This window comes from Megalobrama amblycephala, linkage group LG2 (genome assembly GCF_018812025.1).
Source record: "Megalobrama amblycephala isolate DHTTF-2021 linkage group LG2, ASM1881202v1, whole genome shotgun sequence".
Classification (NCBI taxonomy): Eukaryota; Metazoa; Chordata; class Actinopteri; order Cypriniformes; family Xenocyprididae; genus Megalobrama; species Megalobrama amblycephala.
In genome coordinates this window covers 40,877,590-40,893,108 of record NC_063045.1, presented here as the reverse complement: position 1 = coordinate 40,893,108, position 15,519 = coordinate 40,877,590, and the positions used below count along the sequence as shown (strand labels likewise).

Sequence of the window (15,519 nt, the reverse complement as noted above, 5' to 3'; positions counted from 1 at the left end):
TGACGGGATGTCAGTGCAGGTGACGTCACGGACCAGGAAACTATAAAGCACTCCTGAGAACAAAGAACGCCAGCTTCTGTGTCTTCAGCAGCGCTCTGTGTTATCGTGTGTCTTATTTGGTGTTGTCTGTCATTTACATATACAGAAACGATCTCTTTTGTTTGAGCACAAGAGTATCAGTATTACACCACATATATATAAAAGACACTATAATGGCGAGCAAACAGCATCAGACCATGTGTTTTTCCCTACTTTCATTACTTCACGGGTGGGGATACACACGAGCTCTGTGTTGTTTGTTTGGGAGCGGAGCATGCCCAGGCGGCCCTCGAGGGGGTTGTTTGCGAGCATTGTAATATAAAACCTCTCCACTCCTGCCGGGCGCTCTTTGAGGAAGGTGCCGCAGCTCGGGTTCTTCATCGTCGGGTCCCGCGCATCTGCCGAGGCAGAGCGGCGGCTCAGATCATGGAGTTCGCAGATGAATTTGGCAGAGGGGTTAGAGACGGGCGCTGCCCTTTTCTCTGCCCTTACCTGCCAGTTTCAGTGCCGTCTCCCAGGTGGAAGCACGCTCTGCGGTTTCTTCGCCCGGGTTGAGGCACCGGTACTTCACATGTCCAGCTCTGAGGAGGTGGATATTGTGATATTGATTTGAGGACTCGCCACCTCACACACATATCCTGTTTCAAAATCACACGTTTATTCTAACATCAAAAACAAATCAGTTGTGTTTGAAAGCCATGATTATTTTATTTATCTGAAATATTCAGACCGTGAGATACTTGTCTGATTATTTTCTCGATTTAACTGAGAAGTTAAATATCTTTCTGAATTTGTCAACTTACAAATATTGAAGATATATTTGTATATATAAAGAAAGTGAACAGCAGTTTGAGTCGCTTTCCTTCCAGTACTATACTACAAAGTGAGTAGGGATGCACACAATGTTTTGTTTGCTGAGAGTGGAGCATTCATTCATAAAAATGTCCCGAAGTGTAAAGAGAAGTATGCATTAGCGGGAGTTTTTAGCTCCACTCGAATCTTGCATTTGCCGCGGCAGCGCGTGGATTAAGCCTGCAATAAAGAACATATAGCTCGGATCTCGCGTTTGCCAAGGCAGCGCGCAGATTAAGTCCGCAATAAAGAATATACGGCTCGGATCTCGCGTTTGCCGAGGCTGCGCATAGATATCGTGCCCGTAACATATTTTATATATATGTTTATATATATATATATATATATATACATGTTTATATATATTTGGAGGGAACTGAGTAGACGGGAGTTCCCTTTCTCTCTTTCCCTATAATATTGCAAACTATTACGAGCTATAATTCTTTTTGTATTCTAATATATTCAGCCTGTCATTTTTGACTGTTTGTTTTTGGCTGCATTTAATTTGAGAATTAAATGAAATATTGAATACATTAAATTCTGAGGAATTTAAAAAGAAAAGAGGCCGGTCTGCCAACCCTGCCACCTTGCAGCGGTTTCCAGTGATCCTCCAAGGAGAGGAGGGTCATAGAGTGGTCAGTTCAGTTGTTCCCTGCCGGTTCGCCGTTTCAGGGCACTGGTCTGACCGTTCATTAAAAAAAAAAAGAAAAAAAAAAAAGAAGTGTCGCCACCCGTGCTCCCCCGCAGAAAGCTTGGGGACCGGGACAGGCAACACAGCTGAAGTCTTTGTGGGGTAAGACAGATCTGCGGACTGTTATTATCACCAAGAAGGCTTCGAAAAGGTCCTGACGCCAGTGGCATGGGACAATCGAGGGTAGCCCCCTTCCGAAGAGGGTTCTTTACCACACTATATGGTATCCGCCCCTCCTCGGTGCCCTCAGGGGGCCGTTCTGCCAACCCTGCCACCTCGTGTGCTTCAGGGCGCAGCGGTCTCCACTGACCCTCTGAGGAGGGCCGGTCAACATTTGATTCGGTTGTTCCCTGCCGGTTCGCCGCTTCAGGGCGCTGAGTCAAATGCCAGTCTTGAGAGACTGGTTCCCTTAGTAGATTTCTGGTAGAATGGAAACTTCCAAGTATTTCTCAATGGGTACTGCTCACAATAGAAAAGGGTTACAGAATTCGGGTCTCGCCCGCCCCAATTTAACAGGATCTTCCCTATAGTGGTGGACCCCTTGCAGTCTCTGGTATTGGAACACATAGTTCTGACACTCTCGCAAAAAGGAGCTATAGAAGGGGTTTCTCCTCCCAGCAAGCTGTCAGGGTTTTACAGTCTGTAATTTGTTCCAAAGAGGGTTGGAGGGTACTTTCATGTATCCATCCATCCTCAGCACAGGAGGTTCCTCAGATTTGCTTTTGGGGGCGAAGCTTATCAATACAGGGTTCTTCCTTTCTGCCTAGCTCTTTCACCCCACACCTTCACAAAATGCGTGGATGCAGCTCTGGCTCCTCTGAGACTCCAGGGCAATCGTGTGTTGAATTATATCAACAATTGGTTGAATTTAGCTCAGTTTGAGCATATAGCAGTCCAACATCGAGATGTTGTTCTGTCTCACATCAGAAGGCTAGGGCTGAGAATTAATGCCAAGAAGAGTGTGCTTCTTCCAGCTTAAACTACCAACTATCTAGGGGTAGTCTGGGATTCCATCACAATGCAGGCACGTCTGTCTACTGCTCTGGTGCGTTCCATTCTCTCGGCCGTGAATGGGGTGAAATTAGGCCAGTCACACACTGCAAAACAGTTTCAGAGACTGTTGGGTCTGACGGCAGCTGCGTCCAACGTGATACCTTTTGGCCTGCTGCACATGAGACCCTTACAGTGGTGGCTCAGGACCAAGGGGTTTTCTCAGAGAAGAAATCCTTTTCGCATGATTAAGTTTGGAGTCTCCACCCTGAGGTGGTGGAGCTCATTTGAGAACTTTGGTCGTGCAGAAGTTGACCTATTTGCTTCGAAAGAACATCTCTTTGCCCACTGTGGTGCTCTCTGACTAATCCACCCCTCTGGGGTTGGATGCCATGGTGCAGACGTGGCAGAGGTTACGTCTGTACACACTATTTCCCTGATCGCTCTGTTCCCAGGAGTTCTGGAGAGGGTTTGCCTAGAGAGGGTCTATCTCATACTGATAGCCCCGTTCCGGCCAACCCGAGTTTGATTTGTAGACCTAGTGTCTCTTCTACACTGCTCCCCCATGGAGATCCCTATCAGACAGAACTTTCTGTCTCAAGCAGGCAGCATGATAATTTACCCCCGCCTGGAGTTGTGGAAACTCTGAGCCTGGCCTCTGAGGGGGCTAGGCTCATAGAATCCGGTCTCCCAACTGAGGTTGTCGAGACTATACTCCACTCCAGAGCTCCTTCCATGAGAAAGCTATACAGACAAATAAATGGAAGTTGTTTTCTACTTGCTGTAGACAACGTCAGCTGGACCTGTTCCACTCTTCTCTCAGTCTTGTGCTGCAATTTCACCAAGTATAAAACTTGGATGGTTTATCTCCTTCTACCTTGAAGGTTTATATAGTGGCTATTTCCACTTATCATGCTTTGTTGGGGGACTCTTCTGTGGAAGAGACTCCCCATTTATACGCTTTCTCTGTGGTACCCAGAGGCTGAGGCCTTCTGTGCGTACAAAACTCTGGTCTGGGACTGGGCTATTGTGTTGGAAGGGTTAGCTGAGGCTCCCTTTGAACCATTAGAGGAGGTGACTGGAAGATTCCTCTCTCTTAAAACTGTCCACCTGTTGGCAATTTCATCTCTCAAAAGAATTGGAGATCTTCAAGCACTTTCGGTTGGTCCCTCATGTTTGGAATTTGTGCCTGGTATGTTCAGGGCTTTCCTTCATCTTAGACCTGGTTATAAATCCAAGGTCCCCACCAACGTCCCAGGACTGATTGTACTGCAGGCCTTTTGTCCTCCTCCTTTGATTAATCCGGATCAGGAAGAATGAGCAAGTGGGTGGTCGAGGCCATTTCTCTTGCCCATGAGTCATACGGGCAGCTTTCACCTTTGGCTGTCCGGGCACACTCTACTAGGGGTATGGCTGCCTCAAAGGCTTTGATCTCGGGGGTTCCCATTAACGAGATATGTGATGCGGCTGGGTGGTCATCTCAGCATACCTTCATTAGGTTGTATAACCTTGATTTGGGCTCCACTCCAGGGTCCTCGGTGCTCTTGTCGTAAGATAACAGACAGGCACTTGGTCTTATGGCCTAGTTGGGATAGCGTTCCCAAAGCGACTACGCAGCGTCGATGTTCCCATGAAAGGGAATGTCTCGGGTTACGTCTGTAACCCTGGTTCCCTGAATAAGGGAACGAGATGCTGCGTAGCTTAGCCATACTCCCTGCACGCCTGTGAATGTCTGCTTCATCCATATCAGAAGCTGGCGTTCTTTGTTCTCAGGAGTGCTTTATAGTTTCCTGGTCCGTGACGTCACCTGCACTGACGTCCCGTCACACTATTGGTTCGATTTCACGAGTGCTTCAAGACAAAACACGCAGAGGCATTCCCAAAGCGACTACGCAGCGTCTTGTTCCCTTATTCAGGGAACCAGGGTTACAGACGTAACCCGAGACGTTTTTGAAATAATCTCCAATATTTAACAAAAGATTAGATTGACAGAGGTAGGCCTAGAGGCAAAGTTGCTCAGGAGGAGTTCTACCATGTGGCACGAATGTCATGAGCGTGCAAAAAAAAAAATAATAAAAAATAAAATCGCACGATACACAATCCTTTACGCACGTGAAAAACGTGAAGGCTTGTTTATGGAAATTTAACATATTAGGCTATATACAGTGGTTACGGAAAGTATTCAGACCCCCTTAAATTTTTCACTCTTTGTTATATTGCAGCCATTTGCTAAAATCATTTAAGTTCATTTTTTTTTTCCTCATTAATGTACACACAGCACTCCATATTGACAGAAAAACAGAATTGTTGACATTTTTGCAGATTTATTAAAAAAGAAAAACTGAAATATCACATGGTCCTAAGTATTCAGACCCTTTGCACAGTATTTAGTAGAAGCACCCTTATGATCTAATACAGCCATGAGTCTTTTTGGGAAAGAACCACTAGGCCAGTGTTATATATTTTGTTCACTTGAGTACTTACAATATCCCAAATGTTTCCAACTATTTGTAAATCGTGAGAAAATTGCATTTTTAACCAAGGCCCCGGGACGTGTGAGGAGTCACCTGTCAATTGCGTCATACCCGCGTTACCCCTCGGTCTGCCTCGTCTTTCCGGTTTTATTTTGTAGAAACCATGGAAACACCAAAGACGCTTTAAAATGTTACACGTTTTAATAGATAAGAGAACAACTGTTTTGATATTTATAGACAGAATAAAGCTCATAATAAAGCTTGTTATAAAGCTCAACACGTTTAGTCTTTTTTCCGATTTACCATGCTTTACCGTGCCTCAGAGAAAAACACTATTTTGTCAAATAGCTAACATAGCATAATCAGATGCAGCTTTATTTTTATTAACAGTAATACATAATTTCCTCCATCATACAATACGTTTTAAAATTAATTGCCTGTCATTTTGTCAACACAAGACATCCAATATTTAATATGATATTCTAAAATCGATCAGCTTACTGCACTGTGCAACAGTGTCTCACAGCAGCCACCAAGCGAACGCACAGAGTAACATTATAATATTTTCAACACACTCAAATGTATCTAGTAATAAACAGAGCTGCGTTACCTCATACTTATGACCGGAAAAGCGATGGCGCCGGCGACTGTGTCATAATAAAAGTTCTGTTGCTCGTGAGGCGTGTGTTGCGCAATTGCTCCAGCGGCCTCGTTCAGGTCCCACAACACTCAGTCCTGCTCTGCTTCATACTACAGTAACGTTAATAACCTCATCCATGAATAAGTTCTTCCTGACTCCAATCCCTATTCTTTTGCACTGTCCGTTGAGATGGAGACCACATGTCCCAAGATTCCGCTCTCAAACTTGGCATCATCAAGCTACGCCTGTCACAGACACACCAGGCTCCAGCACCATCCAATCACAGCGCGCACCCTCTCCCGAATACTAATCACCGCCACCTGCACCTCATCAGCCTCATCATCACCAGCACTTTAAAAGACAATCACACACACAGTCACTTTGTCCGGTCTCGTTCGCATTAAGGTTACTTACCTCCATGCTTACCTCAAGGAGTCCTGTTGATACTTACCTGTCTCCTGTTTCTCTGAACTCCCTCCTGTGTTCCTGTGCTGTGTGTGAGTGTCGTCTGCCAGCAACTTCTCCAGATCGTCTTCTCCGTCAACCTGCAAGTTACAAGGACAGTATCATTCACCAATTCATCTGCACTTTGCATCTCAACCATTGCTTACTCACCTTACTGCACTGTTACCTCTGCTTGTGTTCAAATAAAGACCACCTTCTGCTGTATTCCGTCTCCGACTGGTACATATTGTAACAACGCCTTTGTTTTGAAAAGGCTTCTAGCGACCTCTAGCGGACAAAATTATTACATATTGTACCTTTAAGCCACAACCTACTGTATTTACGTGAGATACTCCACACGATGGACATTTTGACAACTATGTGTGCATCTGACCATTCAGGCACAAGGAGACTGCGCGAGAGAGAGAGAGCGCTTCTGGTCTTTGTCATTCAGCACGATTCCGCCTATCCCGCCTTCACTAATCGATAATGAATTGTGATTGACAGCATGCAGTTCGCAATGTGTGGGTTGTCATCATTAATTTTGAAGTATTTCCACACCCCTGAGTCTGACATTGTTTCTGCTGCTGTTGGTGTCTCTTTGCACGGAAAATTCTGTCAGTTATGTCACGTGAGGTATAAGGTCTTTGGTATCTGAGGTATTTTTACGAGTACGAGTACAAGTACATGAGCTTGGTATCGTTGCATCCCTAGGTCGATTTTGCATCATCGGAAGGCCACGTTCTATGCGTGAAAATCAGAGTAAGTGTAAAATAGCTTATCTCCTCTTGATGTAGTTCATTCACACGTTCATAGAAAATTTCCAGAGAAACTGAGTTAAACTAAAATTTTCCAGAAACATGTGACAGGGCAACTAAATGGGAGATTAGCCTGCGAGCTTCTGAAATGCAGGTAGGCTAAGAGGGAATGGTATGGTTGAATTGGTGATGGAACATTGAAAATGTTTATGAAATGGTCTTTTTTCATTTGATCTGTCTTGCTTTACTTTATGAAGTATAAAAGATGGTTTCGTCATCAAGCAATCTGAGATTGTGGGATGGACTTTTGGATTGATGCTGGGCATGATTTCAAAGTTAAAGAAAACAAAAAGGAGTAGCAATTAGGCTCCTGATGGAGGCAGTGTGGTACACAAGTTGCTGGTGATATGAGTGTACATATTTTCTGGGCTTGCCCAGTTTTGAAACTGTATTGGTCAGAAATACACACAAGTATAGAGGAAATCTCAAAGACTGAGATTAAGGAAACAGGTTATATGCTATATGTTGATAATATACCAGATTCAGTTAATAATAGGAATAAATATTTCCCGGTGTATATTAATACATTAATCCCGGTGGATGGGCATTCATTTAAATGCAGAAGTGATGTTGACTTTTGTGAGCCAAGCACCACACCCGGCGTTTTTGATCAAGGTTATTGCTTGATAACTGTTGTGGTAATGAAGAGAAAATTCTTTGAGAGGGATAAGGCTGTTTATGCTTGGGAATGGTGAATTGTGCGGGGCTGAGAGGTCGTTTTTTACCAGAAAATTTCCTGGTAGCCACTCCAATAGGGCTGATACAGAAACATTCGAAAGGTGGAATGTTAAAAGGGCCGATCATAAAGCCTGATTCGATTTCTTTTTTAATTAGATTGTCCACTGTGTCAAGCTCAGCCAGAGCAGACTGGAGATTATTGCAAAAAATGCTCTGTGTGAGGAGATTTTCCACACCGAGTTTGAAACCATGCTCAAGCCCCAACAGTAGATAGTTAGTAAAGGTATTATCAGGGTGGTGGGACAATTCTGCAGACAAATGAGAAATATTCACAGAAGGCGACAAGTCATTTTTGGAATCTTTTAACAGGGCATATTGTGCGGGCATGAGTGCTGCCACAATAATTACAAATGTGCATAAATCGGCAACGCTGTCTTGTGCACCTCCCTGCATTGAAATTGTTGCAGACTTGGTTACTGGAAGAGAAAGAATTTCTGTTTTTGAAATCTGTAGCTGAGGAATTGAAGTTGGTGTTTGCTGGCCGAGGGACGTAACTTGTTGATTTCGCCTGTGATGAATCTAGGCAGGGGGAAATTTAAGTTTTTATCAGAGGACAAACTGTGGTGGAGTGAGCGACTGATCTGCAGACAGCGCATGTCATGTTACGGCAGCCCAGGAACACTCTGTTGTCTAAAGCAGACGGCATGTTTGGCTGAGAACAGCTTGTGATATGTGTAAAAGTGAGTTCCTCCATAAGTGTGAGGTGGAGCTGGACGGATGAAGGAGCCCAGTGGAGCCTTAGTGATGGCGGACCACAGCGGAGCTGATGGAGCGCAGAGCCAAGGCAGATCCGAAGGGCTGACAGATCAAGGTAGAGAACTGGGCTTGGAGGCCTGCGGTGTAGCCAGGGGATCTGCATCACAGTGTTGTACTGGTGTTGAAAGAGCCCGAGGTGGAGCCAACGAGCTGGCAGGGATCAGCGGCGAGGGCAGAGTTGAGGAGCTATGAGACACAAGTGGTGCAGGTAAATCCAGGGAATATGATGGAAGCAGAGATGATGGTGACAACAGGGTGAGCAGGATATTGGGTGGGATCGCATCATCCATGATAGATAGTGTAGTTGGCTGTAGAGGGATGAACTCTGTGGTGAAATTGATGAGCCAGTGCTCCTCAACTGGCTCATCTGAGAACTGTCTCACTGGACCTGACACCTCGCTGGATCTGGCGATCAGCTCCAGCCTCGGGATGGGTGTGGTGACCTGCTCAGGCTCCGGGGTGTACTATGTGGCTGGCACTAACTCCGGGCATGGAGGAGGCTCAAGCTCGTGGTCCGTGGTGGACACTGGCTTAGGTTCAGACTCCGTGGCGGGCATGGGCGTCATCATTGGATCCGGAGGTCTCTTTGTCGTTCTGGGACACTATGGGCTGGGACTAAGTGTTTTCTTTGGAGCAGGCAGAGAGATGGCTGCTGGAGCTGTTGATAGTCCTGGAGAATCAGAATTAATGATGTCGCTATCCTCAACGACTCCCACGGTGAAGGAGGATCTGCACACCCACAAGGCGTAATAGATGAACTCGATAAAAGGACGGTGTTCCTCCCTCAACAGTAGCATCTTGGCAAGAATATCGTCCATCCCACTGCAGAAACACTGTTTCAGAGATTCATTGTTCCAGCACACCTCATGATAGAGCTCTAGGTACTCCTCCACATAATCCTCCAGTGACCAGACGTTCTTTGAAAAGCAGTCCTAATAATCCATTTTGGGTTGGGTCTTCTGTAACGCTTAGCCGTTGAAGGAAAATGAGGAACACAGGATACTACTGACAATAGAGTTTACTGGTGACTCACATGAAAAACAGCACAACATCCAACAATAATTGACAAAGGACTGAACAGAACAGGGAGTATAAATAAACAGGGTAAGTGAGGGAACTAAACAGGCACAGGTGGAGGAAGATGAACTAATCACATAATTTGCGCAGTCTTGTGACTAGCGCCTTCGTAAAGCTTTGAAATATAAGGGCCCTGTACCAAATGGCACACTTCAAATGTACTTACAGTCTTATGGACTTGGCTGCTGCGTGCGTGTGTCCATTAAGTCCACAAGACTGTAGGGTGTCCCATTTGTCATTTTAGGTTTCAGAAGGATGCTCACAAGCACACACTTTGTGGTCGATATGCATACCACGAATGAGGTCGATATACATACAGCAGATGCATACTTGTGGTGAGAACACTCTGGTGTGCGCTTCGCAGCAGACTTCTTCCTGACAGTCAAAGTACCGTTATGTCACAAAGTGCGAACTCGTATGAAGGCTGCAAGTGTTTAGGGTGCCATTGGGGACAGGACCTTACATTTTGAAGAACACCAGCAAAGAACACACATTTTACAGAATCTTCATATTAAATTGTATTTAATTATCCCGTTTGCAGATTACATTTAATGGATAACACTTTCATAAAAACAACTGGTTTGTAAAAGGTAAGTTTTTGTTGCATTTACACAGTTTTGACCAGAAGGTGGCGCAAGTCTGTGGTGTTCTGAGTGCTTCAAAACAGTGAATCATTTTGCGAAGCAGTTGGTTCAAATCATTCAGAGTTTCAAAAAGCTTAATTTCCCCCCATCACTACTGTTGTTACAGGTAACATTAAACGTATTAAAACTGGTTAATGTTCTGTCACAGATCCTTTGTCTCCAGGACTCCAATTCCCATCATCCTCCTGTTCTCCACACCTGCACTCACTTCCCTCGTCACCTCCCCATCATCACCGATCATCTTCACCTGGACTTCCTCATTAGCACTCCCTTTATATTGGACTCACTCCCTTCACTCCCTGTCCGTTCTTAATGTAATGTTATATTGTGTGTGTGTATGCATGCTTCTGCTCTGTAGTTCTTCATTAAAATTCCCTTCGTTGTGGATATCCATTTATTTCATCTCTATTGCAACACCGACACGTTACAGTTCACTGAAATGTTACAGGAATAATAGCAAATAATGAGCAATTTAAAAAAGAAGCTTTACCACATCAAGATTCTCTCTAGGGTGAACTTGATCTTCAGGATCCCTGTCGCGCTCAAACAGGCGACTATCAAACTGTCCACAAGGCTTGAGTCCATTCTGGTACGGAATGCTAACTTTTCACGAATAGGTGTGGAATCAAAATCTGATTCCCTGTGGAATTTCCCTGCATCTTCCTATGAGGGTAGGATTAAAGATTAGATGTGGCCATGTGGGGGGTGGGTTTTAAAAGATAAAGACCACTCAGGTTGCAGCCTGCCCATGAATGTACCAATAAGAAGCAGAGCAGGGGAGTCAAAATTTCACAGGAAGTAAAGGTGTGTTCACGCGGCCTCGTAATTCCTGTAGTTACGAGATTCTAGCTTGTAAAAAGCGTTCATGTCCTCGTAGAGCTCGTAATTACAGCTTGTAAGCTGGGAGTTTTCTGAAAGCTCCCAGATGTACCACGTGGCCGCTGTACCACCTGACTGCTGTAGATTCGCAGGCGTTGATAGTGGTGCCATGGAAATGCATAATTCCCAGTCAAAGGACGTGAACACCTCCGAATATAATATCACGTGTTGTCATCTCAAGATTTCGGTAAATACGAGGTGGTGTGAACGCAGCATAAGATTTCGGTACAACATGGAATTCTGACCACCCCTCTGCCAAATTATTACCCCACTAAATCCCCAGTATAGGTGGGTTTAGGACTAAATGAAAAAATCAAATCAAATTTAAATTTTTTTTTTTTTTTTTTAAATCACATTACCAACATCACATGCTTCAAAAGTTTTTTATATAAATTCTACTAAAATCAAGTAATCAGTCATGTATTGGGCTATAATAATCTCACTGAATACTGTTTTCATTTGTTTCATGCATCATATTAAGGAATTACAATTGGTTGCTAATGTTTTATGTTGATTTTAAACAAATTTAATACATGCAATTGTTACATGTGCACTCTGTTTTGGACTTGTTTTGGACTTGTGTTGTGCCTTTTCCCACCACTAGTTTGTCACCATGGTTACAGATCACCCCAATTATTACATTCAGCTGTGTTCAATCACCCACCTCGTTCACCTGTGTATATAAGCCTTGTGTTCTGAGTTCTGTGTTGTGGGTAACACTTTACAATAAGGTTCATTAGATAACATGAACTTATAATGAACTGCACTTCTACTGCATTTATTAATCTTTGTTAATGTTCATTTCAGCATTTACTAATACATTATTAAAATCTTTTTAAAATTAGTTAATGCACTTTGAACTAACATGAATAAACAATGAACAACTGTATTTTAATTAACTAACGTTAACGAAGATTAGTAAATACAGGGTCCCACTTTATATTAAGTGGCCTTAACTACTATGTACTTACATCAAAAAATAAGTACAATGTACTTATTGGGTTCATATTGAATTGCAAAACACTTTTGCTGATATTGAGGTGGATACGGGTAAGGTTAGGGAAAGCTTTGGTGGTATGGGTAGGTTTAAGGGTAGGGGTAAGGGTTAAGGGATGGGTCAACAGTGTAATTATGAATGTAATTACAGAAATTAATTACAGATGTAATTACATGCAGGTGTTTTTAAAATATAAGTACAATGTAAAAACATGTATGTACACAATAAGTGCATTGTATCAAATTATTAATTAAAATGTAAGTAGTAGTTAAGGCCACTTAATATAAAGTGGGTCCAAATACAGTAACAAACATATTGCTCATGGTTAGTTCATGTTAGTTAATACATTAACTAATGTTTAACTAATGAACCTTATTGTAAAGTGTTACCAATTATTCATTAAAATGATGCAGGCTGCATTTATGATATTCAGCCTCACTGAATTTGTCCCAGAGTCTTTGCCTCAGTGGCACACACATACAAACACACATACGCACAATGCACACTTTTTAGAGATTATGTATATAGATTACATCAGACACTTACTCAATTTCAGAAACAAATGCTTTGCTGACTGAATCCTACAATATAAGAATATATTTTATTCCTTTGGCAGAGTAAAAAGTCTCAAATGTGTGTTCTTTTGATATAATATTACAGACGACAGCCACTCTTGACCTTTGGAAGTAATTTGACTTGAGGACATCAGACCCCTTATACAGATTAAATAATTTCCTAGTCTATGTTCTTTGTATCTATACTCTGTATCATCCGCTTGTCTCTCTAAATACTACATCACTATGTCTATATTTAAGTATGAGTGCCCTCAGTACACCGTGAATCACATTTCCTCCATAATCACCAAGATGCTTTGATTTTATATTTTACAGCTTGTATTTCCCCATGCTGCTATCAGCTGCTACATTCTTGGATCTATTAACATCCCTTATATCCAATCCAGAGACACAACAAAAAGATTACAATAGAGCAATCAATTACCTCTCTTTTTACAGCACTCATTGCTTCATTATTATTTGATAGAATGTGATTTTGATCTTATTCTACAAGACAATGATAATGAGCTTCAGACCCCAGAGGCCGTGAGGAATGAAAATGGCACATGTAAATGTTCTCTAAGTAACAGGTAATTAGTTCAAAAGTGTGAGACATCTGTGAGTTAAATCTCTTCTGAAGTCACAGATGCTTGTAAAAAAATGTTTTTCTAAAAATAGGGATGCTGTATGATATGGTACTATACCAGTTATCTTCCAAAGGTTTTTAGGTTATTAATTCAGATTGATTAATATTTTACATTTAGATTACTTCTGCAGTCATCTACTGTCAGGAGAGGTGTGGTTGCCAACACACACGAAAAAGACCAAGAGGTAATCCAAACAATAAACAGTCTTTATAAAACCACAAACATAGGAGTTCGCTGGAGATGTACGGAAGTAACTCAGACTACACATAAAGCAGATGAGAACCAACAAACACAACTGAAAACTTAGGGCTGGGCAAACAAGGGAACTAAATGAGATACAGTTGACTCTGATCAATAACTATGGAAACTAACCAGGGTAAATCAGAGGCTAAAATAAGAGGCCATTTACACATCACAGTTTCATTTTTATGTGTTTTGGCTATTCATTTACACGACAACACATTTTGAGGGCCTCAAAATGCAAACTTCTAAAAACGGATTTCAAAGTGAAAATTTTGGAAAAAGATACCGTTATCATCTCTGTGTAAACTACAAAGATGTGAATTTGGGTCATGCATATGTGTATTATGTGTTTAGTTTATAGGTGCATAGTTTTTCTTTACAAAGGGCCTGTTTACACCTGATCACCTAATGCGTTTTCTCTGATCGGATGTCTATCTGATTTATCAAAACAATTTCATTTACACTTGGCCACACAAATGTGTCTCCGCAAAACAGATATAAATCCAATCTTCAATTCACGCGCTGTATGCAGATTTAATGGAGTTCACGTCATCGAAAGCAACAAATATGAGCAGCATTTTATTGATCATCAGCTATTTTCAAAATCAAAGACCGCAATATGAGAGAGCGCGGCAACAGCACTGGTAAGATCATTTAGTCTCATTACTTTTAATTTAGATAATTGTGTTTTGAGCGTCTGTGACTTACTTTCAGTTTCATATGTGGTTTCAACAACCAGATGCATTTAGACCTGTTCAGTTTTGACTGGAATGTGTCCCAGACCACCTCCTGAAGTGGTTTGAGTGATCAGATTTAAATCCGTCTCGAATGCATTTTGGAGGGAATTTAGACCTGGTCGTTTCACGATCGGATAGCTATCTGATCAGAAAAAACGCATGAAGTGACCAGGTGTAAACAGTCCCAAAGTGACATCGCCAACTACAGGCCTGGCAGGCATAATGCAGCAATTTTAATTGTTTTTGCAGATCCATGTGAATGGAGATCCTTTTGACAATGTTGTTGTCTGTACGAGAAAGACACAAAGGCAAAAAAATTCTGTTTTTTGTACATCGTTGTTGTGTAATTGTACCCTAAAAAGAAACACAGGAAACAGAAACACAAGAACAAAATGAAAACTAGTGACAAACTAAACTAAACATATTCCTGACACTAACACTCAAGTTATTCTTTAAAAACCCTTAATAACAGTTAAATGTAATCTTTAGCAAATCTCAAAATAAATATCTATTTTACATGCTGTGCATTATAATGTTGCAATGTCAAAATCACTTGTAGCATTTAAAACCTGTAGCATTTCGTTTTTAGTGTTTTATTTTTTTAATGGTTTAGGCAAAATAGTATATAATTTTAATGTTGATCATATGCTGTTGACCATAACTTTAATATCAGTGCATTCCATACTTTTATGTATCCTGATTACATAACATAATTTATTACTAGTATTCATTACTAGACTCAATTTTAGGTTTTAAGTACGCCCCCAATCTTTGCATATGCCAGCCCACGTTTCCAACATTATAAAAGGCATTAGACAAGGGCAGCCAGTATTAACGTCTGGATGTGCACAACCAAATAATCAGACTAGGTAAGCAAGCAAGAACAATAGCGAAAAATGGCAGATGGAGCAATAATAACTGACATGATCCATGATAACATGATGTTTTTAGTGATATTTGTAAATGGTCTTTCTAAATGTTTCGTTAGCATGTTGCTAATGTACTGTTAAATGTGGTTAAAGTTACCATCGGTTATTACTGTATTCACGGAGACAAGAGAGCCGTCACTATTTTCATTTTTAAACACTTGCAGTCTGTAAAACGCATAAACACAACTTCATTCTTTATAAATCTCTCCAACAGAGTAGCATTAGCCGTTAGCCACGGAGCACTATCAAACTCATTCAAAATCAGAAGTAAACAATATAACAGTATACAATACTCACATAATCCGCCGCATGCATGACAAACATTTTGTTTGTAACGGAAAAGATCCATTTTGAGGGTTATATTAGCTGT

The 15,519-nt window shown here is 41.9% G+C and overlaps 1 long non-coding RNA gene across 2 annotated transcripts in view; it reads right to left on the bottom strand.

Annotated features, from left to right (window-relative positions):
* Nucleotides 1-15,519, bottom strand: part of LOC125258681 — a 129,249-nt gene that overhangs the window by 93,521 nt on the left and 20,209 nt on the right. The window lies entirely within an intron of this gene.